Below are 10,650 nucleotides of genomic sequence, written 5' to 3' on the forward strand. Positions count from 1 at the left end.
GCCGTACTGTCTGCTCCCTGACACAAGCTCCCTGAGAGGCTACAATACTTTGTACATAATGAGTTTCTTGGCATTCTTTGTTTTTTTTTTATGAATAAGCAGTTTCACAAGGTGGCAGCAAGCAGTCTTCTTATACTAGTTCTGGGGAAACACTGGGCCGGAAGGCCCAGAATGCTATAGGTCTGGAAAGCTTCAGAGCATCAGGCCATCCGCAGGGTTTAAATGAGGATTTCTGGGTCCCATGCTCAAAGATTTGCCTCAGTGGCAGGTAAGGCCAGGACCCTCCAATTTCCAGCAAGCGTCCCCAGTGTGTTTAGAGTCAGGCTGTCCTCGGACCTTACTTGAGAAGCCTCATTTTTCAGAGTGACTACACAACTCTAAAGTTCTGCCCTTTCCCCACCACCACCACCACCTCCACCACCACGTTCGGTGTCATGGATGTCCCCATGAATTTGGGAGACTCTTGGCATATTCCAGGATCAGGGTTTTTTTTAGCTCCTGGATATGTTCCAGCCTGCATTTAAAAATGAATAGTTCCCTTCACAGAGATGTACTAGGAGGCCAAATTATTCTGTTAGGTGGTATTAAAAAAAAAAAAAATTAATTGGTCCGCAAGGGTGGAGTGTAAAGATTGCCCTGAACCTGGAAGAGACATGAATTAACAGTACTACCAGGGGACATCTGGATGTGTGAGCTGGGACTGTGAAAGGTAAGCGGAGCAGTGAGCCTCAGGTTAGTTACCCTGTGGATCGCTGACGTGTGAGTCATTACGGAGGTAAGAGTTCAGTCTAGTCCAACCCCACTTCTTTGTTATCGAAGCAGAATGTCTTCTGTTCCTCTCTATCCCTCCTTCAGAGGTAACCTCAAATACCCTCTTCTGACTCCTCCAAGAGCATACCTCCTTCCAAGATCCCCTACCTCTCATACTTCCTTCCACAGCAGTTCATTATTACATTTAAATTGCCTACTTTATGTGTCTTTTTCACCCATTCACCTGAAAGTTCTTTGGGATTGAAGGACGTTTCTTTTCATCTCTTCATTCCAGTGCCTGCCCCAGTACCTAGAAATGGGAGGAGCTCAACGACGGGATGGATGGAGGGAGGGAGGGAGGATGGAAAAAACAAAGACGGGAGGATCAAGGCAGGAATGACCTCAGATGAGCAGAGGCCTTCATTACAGTGCTCCATCTGATTTTACTTCCCACACCCATATCCAATATCACATTAACTTAAAAAATAAATGACTATGAAATATATATTCATTTTCTTTGTGGTTTCAACCGATTTAAATTTACTTTAAGTGAATTGAAAATATTTGTGAGAACATTTTTGAAAAAAGTAAAATAAAAAAATTTCTAGTTAGGAGGAAACTTTGGATTATCGGAGGTAGTGTGATTTAGCAGGCTTTGGCATCGATTGGTCTGAGGTTAGATTCCAACTTGGTTACTTCCTTCCTTCCATAGCTCTAGTATCCTCATGTGGAAAATGGGATCAAGAATGTTTATACCACAACAGTTACGGAACCCTAGCAAAGTGCCTGACACATAGCAAGGACTCAACAAATATTAATTACCTTCTTCTTCTTTGGCAGAACTTAATAGAATCCTTGTATTTGGAGATCAAATCCATTTTGTCATTTTCAAAAAATTTCTAAATGCATACACATAGATTAGATGCTCATGAGTACATGTTATATGAATGAGAAAATTGTTGCATTGCTTCTGCCTTATCTCAAATTCTAATTTTAGTTCACTTCAGTGTTAGGAAGCAAATTTAAAAGGATGGCAACATGACTCAAAAGATTAAGATTTCTATCCAGAAATCTTGATTTAAATCTTCAGTGGTTGACTTTTGAGAAGAGTGCAAATGTTGGCATTATCTTCTTTATTAGCAATTTGTAAAGAACTGGGATCTCACACAGCTGTGTGCAGCTCAAAGATGTACTAAGCGAAGAATAAATTTCCTGCCCACGCAAACTCAAGGCAAAAAACCCACAAGCTGTCTTATATTATTCTGACAGCCTGAGCAAGGTTTCTTATTTTTCTCATAAAGCAACTCGACAAAATTACAAGAATTTTCCGCTATGTAGAATTTTTACCTCGTGGGATTGTTAAAGCTGATGTTATATTTGTTTTAGGAGAGACTAAAGGCTTGGAGTTACAGAATTGTATAGATTTCACTCCAGCAATTTAACAAATAAAGATTCTCCTTTTAAGCTTCAAGGTGACCAGTGGTATGATCTGGACACAGTCCACTCGTTCCCCCTCCAAGATGCATTCCAAAGGATACAAGTGTTTCCTTCTCACAGTTACAGCGTTCTCAACATTTTGGCCCAGGTAAAATCCTGGGTTTCCTTGAAATCCTGCTGGAGCCCACCTCTTATTTAAAATGGACACCAATGGAAATAGGGGATTCAACAGTGGTCATTCTGCTTACGGTGCCATTTACTGGAATCCGTCAGTGTAGAACACAGAGAGGACTGCAGACATCTAATACTCTCAGTAAAACTAAGTACCAGGCAAAGACCAAGGTAACTCATCTATTGGGCACTAATTTTGTGAGAGGCACTTAACGTTATATGTATTTGTGTATCTATTTTATTTATACTTCCTTACATTCTGGAATAGATGTTTCCAGGACCACTTGTACTTTCTCTACCCTATACCCTAATATCAATCATTTCCATAAGGAGCCCTGGTTCCTTTTATTGGAGAACGTATCACCTTTTATGACCTAGCCTCAAGTCATGTAGTTTCTCTTTGCTGGTTGAGTCATAAAGGTCCACCCAGGTTGAAAGTGGAAGGGACATAGACTCCATATCTTAATGGAGGAGTAGTAAGGTGGCACTGTAAGAATTTCAGGATGAGAGTATTGCTATGGTCATATTTGGAAAATACAAGCTGTCACAGATGGTCAGGGTATCTCAATGAGAATGTAAAATTTGAACAAAAACTTAGAGGAGGAGAGGAATCAGCCTTTCTGTGGGAGCAATGCTCCAGATGGAGGGAAGAGTTAATGCAAATGAAAAGGCCTTACAATGAGACCATACCTGGTGTTTCAGAGGAACAGCAAAGGGGCCATCACAGTTAATGGAGGAGTGGCTTGGAGAGTCATAGAAGAGGAGGATGGTGAGGTAAAGGGAGGATAGGTGGGATTGATTATAAAGAACCTGGAGGATGTGGTGAGGCTTTGAATGAGCAGCCACTGCTGAGTGTGGAGTGATGGCGGGATCTTATATTTTAAAACAATCACCCTTAATAGGACTACCCTGTTGAGAATTGACTTCAGAGGACAAAGGTAGAAGGAAGTAAACCAGTCAGGATGCTATTGCAGTAACCGGCTACAAAAAGGTGATGGTGGTTTGGACCGGGGTGGTGGCTGTGCGGTAATACAGAGTGGTTGGATTCCGAACACGTTCCGAAGCTAGAGCTAACAAAATTTCCTGCTGGAATGAAGATGGAGTGTCAGAGAAAGAGGAAAACCAATGATGACTTCAAAGTTTGGCCTGTTAAACTGCAAGGATAAAGTTGTTGTCAATTGAGATGACTATGGATGGGGGAAAGATCAGGAGCTTATTTTTGGAAATGCTAATTTCCAGATGTCTATTAGACATCTAAGTAGAGATGTCAAGAAATCTTTGGGTATACACATCTGGAGTTCAGTAAAGGAGTCTGGGCTGGAAATATACATTTGGATGTGATTGCATGTAGATTTATATTTCAGGTCATAATGACATCACCAAGAAAGTGAATAAAGATAGAGGAGAGAATCAAGGACTGATCCATGGGGTACTCCCACATTAAGAAGGAACCATTAAAAGAGACAGAGAGGGAGTAACTAATAAAAGGGAAGGGTACATTGTGTCTGGGAAGGAAATGAAAAAAGTGTGCCACGGAGGAAAGAGTCATCAACTGTCAAATGATGTCACTCAGTTCAGAAAAATAAGGATCCAGAATCTGACCATTGGATTAAACAATATGGAGGTCATAGGTTTTTTATGACAAGAGCAGTTTATGGAATCATAGAGCTGAGTGTAGTGGTTTTAAGAGAGAATGTGAGGAGAAGGTTTAGAGATGGTATAGATATCTCTTTGAGGATTTTTAGTGCAAAAAGGAGTAAAAAGAATTTTGTGGTAACTTTTAAGGGAAATGAATTCAAGAGAAGATTTATATGCCCATGGGAATAAGCCAGTAAAAAGTAAAAGACTGATGATTTAGGAAAGAAATGGCAAATTGCTGCAGTCATGTCCTTGTGTAGGTGAGGGGGACAGGGGTCTGGGGCACAGGGGTTTTTATAGGAGCACATATCAGTCCTCTGATTCCAGGCAGAAAGGCACAGTGTGTGGGTGCAGATGCTGGTAAGTCAACGCAGGGTTGGGGGTCAGTTGAAATTCTCTTCCAATTGATTCAGTGTTTCCCGTAAAGCAGGAAGCAAGGTCATCAGCCAAGAGTGAAAGTGTGGGAGGGTGTGTTAGAGGTCTGAGGAAAAGGAGAAGAATAGTAGAATAAGCACCTTACAGCATGGGAGAGTGAATGGATTAGGGACATACAGTATGAATTCCTGGCAGCACCATGGGGCCATTTGAGGGTTGTGGTCTTACATTCAGCAAACTGTGCTATCGTCAGTACCACCCGTTTTATGGTTCTCCAACCCCCTTCAAGGGCAGGTGTGAGTAGGCAGAGAGGTGGATGTAACCAGGGTATGATGAAATGAGAGATGGTAATGGAGATGAAGATGTAAGCAAGGGAGTGATTATGATGACCAGCCATGGAATTCAAGCTGAGTAGGGAGGACAGCGAGGACACATCAAAGGGGTAAAAGACAACGCAAACTTTGTAAGATCATTGCACTGAATGTTTTAGTGGACGAAAAGCGGAAGAGTGTTATGCCTGAGGGCTAACTTTTACGCTCCGGTGACCCTGCCCACTAGTAAACTTCAGCATAATAAATATAGTAATCAATAACTAATTCCTACTTCATTGAGCTGGAAAAATTCCTAGGGAAAAACAGACATTAGCTTGAAGTGGGAAGGAAGACATAACTACCTCCCTTGGCAATAATATTCACAAAAATTAGACAAGGAAATAAATGAATTTCTCTATGCAGGCAGTAAGTGCAACAAGGAGTTTTATAGTCTTTTTTTTTAGAACAGCCTTTCATGAAGGCTGCTGGCTTCACACCCTAAGGCTCAGTGCTGACATTTAATACTGGACTGTTGTTGTCCCATGAAGGGTGGGATCAACACCACTTGCCCCAAAATTTGTTTGGATGAGATGATGCCACACGAACACCAAAATATGAGGAGATTTATTACTCACACACTTGAGGCTTCCTAGGGGGAATCAGGGCAGCCACCCAAGCTGGGCTGAAACTGGCTGGAGAGAAGCAAGGAGGGAGTGGCTTTTGTGTGTGTGTGTGTGTGTGTGTGTGTGTGTGTGTGTGTGTGTGTGTGTCTGGTGAGGACATAGGAGGTCGGGTTGGAGTGAGGGGAGCTTCCCCACTGGCACCAAGAGAGGAGAGGGGCAGACTTCCACATAAGACTTGCCCAGATGTGAGGCAAAAAGAAGCAGGAGGCGTGGGGACCTGGAAGTTGTCATCTGTCAAACATCAAAAATGAAGTCAAAGTTTTATCACCAATACATGCCACAAATCTATAGGCAACAAGGCTAGCATGTGCTTAAAATCTTAAGCTTTGGAGTCAGGCTGGCATTTAAATCCTAGCTCTTTAACTCTGTGATTCTTAGTTAGCTCTTCAACTTTAGGCAAATTAGGCAAATTGCTCAGTTTCTCTGCTGTGTCTCAGTTTCCTCACCTGGCAAAGGGCCACAGAAGTACGTAATTCCGGTTGTTGTGAAGCATAATAATGTTGGTAAACTGCTTAGCATGGCTTTGCGATTCAGCAAACCACATACCAATTTCTGAAAATTCTGTGACTGACGTTTCTATTTCAGATATGTGTAATCTTCATAGTTGAACCATGTCTTCTTGCCAATGGCTCTGAATATGTTATTTTTCGATAATTTAGTTCCTTGAATTTTGAAAGCATTATATATTCACTACACAAAAACTTTTCCCTTTATGTTCTCTTCTGTTGGATTTCCTCTAATAGTTTATAGTTAGAAAGCAAAACTTAACACGAGAAAAATAAGGGAAAGAATCTTAGGTGAATCAGTTGGTGAAGTAAAGGGTTCTTTAATTTAGATATTATTATTCATTTGTCTCCAAAGTTCAATTTTTCATAGATTCTCTTAAGTCAGAATTAAAATTAGAATATGTTTAGCTTGTTTTGAGAAAGTGATGTTTCGACATTGTTTATTGGCATCTCCTATCTGCTCAACACTCACTCACTCGTCAAATAACTTTTGAGCCCCGACCTTGCTGGAAACAATGGGACAGGCCTCCGGGATTGTGCCATGTGAACAAGAGGACACAGACTCTACTCTGGCGGGACTTGGTAGTTTGGTGGGTTCTATGGATAATCAAATAATCCCATTGTCACAGTCAGGGTTCTTATTTGCAAAAATCAGAAACCAACTCTGGTCGCCATAAAGGGAAGAGGCAGTCTTGGAATGATGGCGTGTAACCCACGGATCACCCCAGGAGACCTGCACTTAGAAAGGGAGTTACCAAGAGGAGCCTCAGCCTCTGAGCCACGTCCAAGCCCAGTCAGGCCTCCCTGCTGCCCCTGCTGAATCCTGCCAGGGAAATGATAATGAGCCCTTAGCTGCCCCGGCTTCCTCGTGGCACTTGCTCTCCATTCACCCAGGCGCAGAAGCATCCGATGGCTGCCCTTAGGCCCACAGCCTCGCCGTCAAACTGAGGAGCTCAAAAGAAGACATTTTGTTTTCTGTGCTGGGAAGTAGGAAATGCTGGGCAACCAATCAAATAAACAAGTACAATTCACATCGACGACACACGTAAATAAAAAGGTCTAACGATTGTTAAAGTGCTTTATACAAAAGTACACGAGATTCTTGGTGGTTCCTGGTCGTCTCTGGGGCTGGAGCTGCTGGTGGCCCTGCCTCCTGGGGAGAAACCTGCATCCGGAGCAGTCCCCACACCTCCGTCATTCCTTTGCCTCCTTCCCCATGGGGCTGTATCTGTGTGCCATCTGCATTTATAACCACTTTCTTTTACTGAAATACATCTACTTTATGTATTACTCCTGTAAATGGAAAGTCAGCATCATTTGCCATAAAGACAAGGTAAAAGTAAGAATAAATACAATGAAATGACACAAAGCTACAAAGATCTAGCTAGATACTTTGCTGGACGTTCTGAGGTTGTGGTTCACTTCATCAAGTGTTGGGTATTGAACACACGATGGCACTAATCAGAAACTTCATCCTTGACCTTATTAGAAAAATTAAAAGAGGGTAGAAAAGGGACAAATCTTTAAACTTTGTATTTTTTTTTTATGCTCTCTGGGCACCATTTAAAATTAACTTCCACACCACTGCAAGTACATAATCTATGCTCTGGGTGATAAATACTAGAAAGAGCGTGGGCTTAAAAATGGGCAAGGTTTGAGTTTGAATTTCAGCTCTTGCACTTATTAGTCCTGTGATCTTAGGCACATTCTATAAGCTCTCTGAGCTTCAGTATATCCATCTGTAAAATGGATGCAATAATACCAAATTTCTTGGCCATGTTAAATAGATCAGTGCTTTCCAAACTATATTGTGCATACAAATTACCTGGGGATCTTGTTAAAATGTAGATTCTGATTTGGTAGGTCTGGGATGAGGCCTGAGATGCTGCATTTCTAATAAAATCTCAGGTGCTGCTGCTGCTGCTGTCCTTTTGTGGACCACACTTTAGCAAGGTCATAATTCGGTGCTGTCAGTATGGTAGTCACCAAGCACGTGGGGCTATTGGGCCCTTGAAATGCGGGCTAGTGCACCTAAGGAGTGGAAGGAATACTTTTATTTAATTTCAATTAACTTTTGAACACTGACACTTGGTTAGTTATCGGAAAACAATTTCTAGTATACTTGGAACAGCTTGTAAATCTATCTTTTCAGCTGTTAACTTTATGAAATGTAGTTAACTGAACATCTATCTCCAATGCAAAGTTAATGTCTGAATTGAGATAGGCTCCAAGTGTAAAATAAACAACAAATTTTGAAGACTTTGTTTAAAAAAAGTAAAATATCTTGTTAATAAATTTGCTATTGGGGCGCCTGGGTGGCTCAGTCGTTCGCTTCTGCCTTCGGCTCAGGTCATGATCCCAGGGTCCTGGGATTGAGCCCCGCATCAGGCTCCCTGCTCCTCGGGAAGCCTGCTTCTCCCTCCCCCACTCCCCCGGCTTGTGTTCCTGCTCTCGCCGTCTCTCTGTCAAATAAATAAGTAAAACCTTTTAAAAAATTTTAAAAAAATAAATTTGCTATTGATTTCATGTTGAAATAAAATTTTGGATATGTTGGGATAAAACATATTATTAGAATTAATTTCATCTGCTTCTTTTTACTTTTTTTTTTTGACGTAGCTACTAGAAAATTTAAATTTACCAAGTGGCTCACATTATATGTCTATCAGACTGTGGCAGGCACAGACCAGCGAGCACAGGGCCCGGCTCATCAGCTCCCTTCCTCTGTCTCAACTGGGCGGGTGACCTCTGGATGGAAAGAGGAAGTGAGGTGGTGGAAAGAGACAAAATTTCTTCCTTCCCAGCAGGAGGCTGTAGCAAAAAGCCAACATTCACAGCAAGTTTTTAGGCTCACAGACTATTTCTTCTGTGGTGGGTTATTTCCACAACGTTCCAAGGCAGGCTTTGCTTTTTACAGAGGTGAGAAAGGAACGTGTCAGCAGTCCACTGTCAGTTGCTCAGCTCTCATAAGAAGATGCTCACTTTTCAAGAGTTAAGGGTCACGGCAAAGGGCTCACTTGACCCAGCCTCCTCTGTGACATTAAGGGGAGTTAATTAAAACAGTGTGGGCTCCTGTTAATGTGCTGCATTATTTCCTGGTTGATTCAGCAGTTCCAAAGGAGGCTAGGAGTTTAATGAAAAGCAGTAACGAAGACATCTGCAAATTTGACGGCAACGAAGAAATTAGCAAAAAGAAGGGGGTAGAAATGAAAGTTAGTTTTCTCATATCATAAATTACATTATGGTAACCTCCCTTCCCCCACTCTTGTGAAAAAAAAAATTTTTTTTTTTAACCAATTCAGGCAAATATTTACATGCGGAATCAGACCTGGCAGCAAATTCAAAGAAAACTATTAAGGCCAGAAAAAGCTGCTTCTGTATCGGAGGCTGGGAGACTCCAAGTCCCCATTAACCTTTCTAAATCGGAACTGACAGCCGTAGATGGAAAATGGTGGTGGTGGTGGGGGGGGGGAGGGGTGGAGAACTAAAATGTTTCTGAAGAATGTTTGACTACAAAGTAAACAGCCTGAATAGAAAATATTAAATCAGATGTTGCCTCCACATTCCATAAAACTGAGTAGGCAGTAACATGTACTGTATAGTTAAAACGCCTGGATAAAAGAACTCATGGAACAGTTTTAGTCTAGTGATAATTCAGACTTCATGGAACCAGTTCTGTTGGCATAAGACAGAGAATTTGTGTTTTGTATTTATATTAGATCTCAGCATGAATTTCTACAGCTGGCAGTGAGGAGTAACTCTGACGATGTTTATCTTTAAGGCTTCTTGTCTTTTCTGTCACCAAATCAAACCATGAGAAAATATTTACTAGGTAGATTATTCACTGAAGAGTAGAATGTCCTTTTTGTAACCCCCCAGATTTATTTATTTTTCCACAAAACTGTACAGTAAGTATTTATTATTCAGACCCAGGATTTATTTTGCTTTAGATGGTAGCAAAAGGAAGGTGGGTTTAGCAAATTCGTAGTATAATCAAGATTGTAAGGGGAAAGGTTTAAATAGTAGAACGGAACACATTAGAAGCACACATTTATAAGCCAATGTTTCATTGTCAGTTTCTAAAAAAAAATCTATTATCCAACAGTTATTCTCATCTGAATGCCTTTACATATTTAAAAGCAATACGATCCCACATCTCAAAGAATCTAGTTAATCAAGGTAAGCTTTTCCCATTAGTCTGCTCTAGGGAGAGTCTTAGTGTATTTTAAACATCTATAATTCAATTAATCTTAAAGGGTAGTGAATTGAGACTATTGCTTACCTGATGAGCTTGCAGATATGGAGAAAATGTCTGTCTCCCCTGCTCCTTTGCCCCCAGCTGTCTTCTCTGGATGGCCTCTCTGGCAGAGCCCTGTCCATCCCTCAAGTTCCCGTCCCAGTGGTTTCTCTGCTCAGCATTCTTTAACCCTGGATTTCCCATTCTTGTTGGAGTCCATCCTCCATCACACCCTGTTTGGCATGGCTGCTGCACCCACCGCGTTACTCTAATTGTTCCTGTGTTAGCTGCAGAGACTGGAGATAGTGTCTTTTTCATCTTGGTACCTGATCTGCCTAGAAGGGTCCCTGCATAGGGTAGATGTGCAGTGAGGCTTCTGGACCAGAATTTAAAGCAGGACTTGGAGTGATTCGTGTGACAAGCCTGCTTATTACCGTAAGCACTACTATGCCCTGCTCTGTTCTCCCACTGTCGCTCAGCTCGGTCTTCCACACTTGCCCCTGGGAACAAGGACCATTTGATCTTCCCCTATAAGCCTACCTCCG

General features: G+C 41.7%; 1 long non-coding RNA gene across 2 annotated transcripts; it reads right to left on the reverse strand.

The window, feature by feature from the left end:
- Positions 1-7,280: 7,280 nt before the first annotated feature.
- On the reverse strand, positions 7,281-10,650 carry LOC144382155 (uncharacterized). 2 transcript variants are annotated; one of them, XR_013448590.1, is made up of 3 exons: positions 10,151-10,650; positions 8,522-9,025; positions 7,281-7,902 (listed from the first exon to the last, which is right to left on the reverse strand). It is a non-coding gene; the product is annotated as an uncharacterized LOC144382155 (long non-coding RNA). The 2 variants fall into 2 exon arrangements; XR_013448589.1 differs by having other exon boundaries at positions 7,281-9,025.

The sequence above is a fragment of the Halichoerus grypus genome, chromosome 6, assembly GCF_964656455.1.
Source record: "Halichoerus grypus chromosome 6, mHalGry1.hap1.1, whole genome shotgun sequence".
Taxonomy (NCBI): domain Eukaryota; kingdom Metazoa; phylum Chordata; class Mammalia; order Carnivora; family Phocidae; genus Halichoerus; species Halichoerus grypus.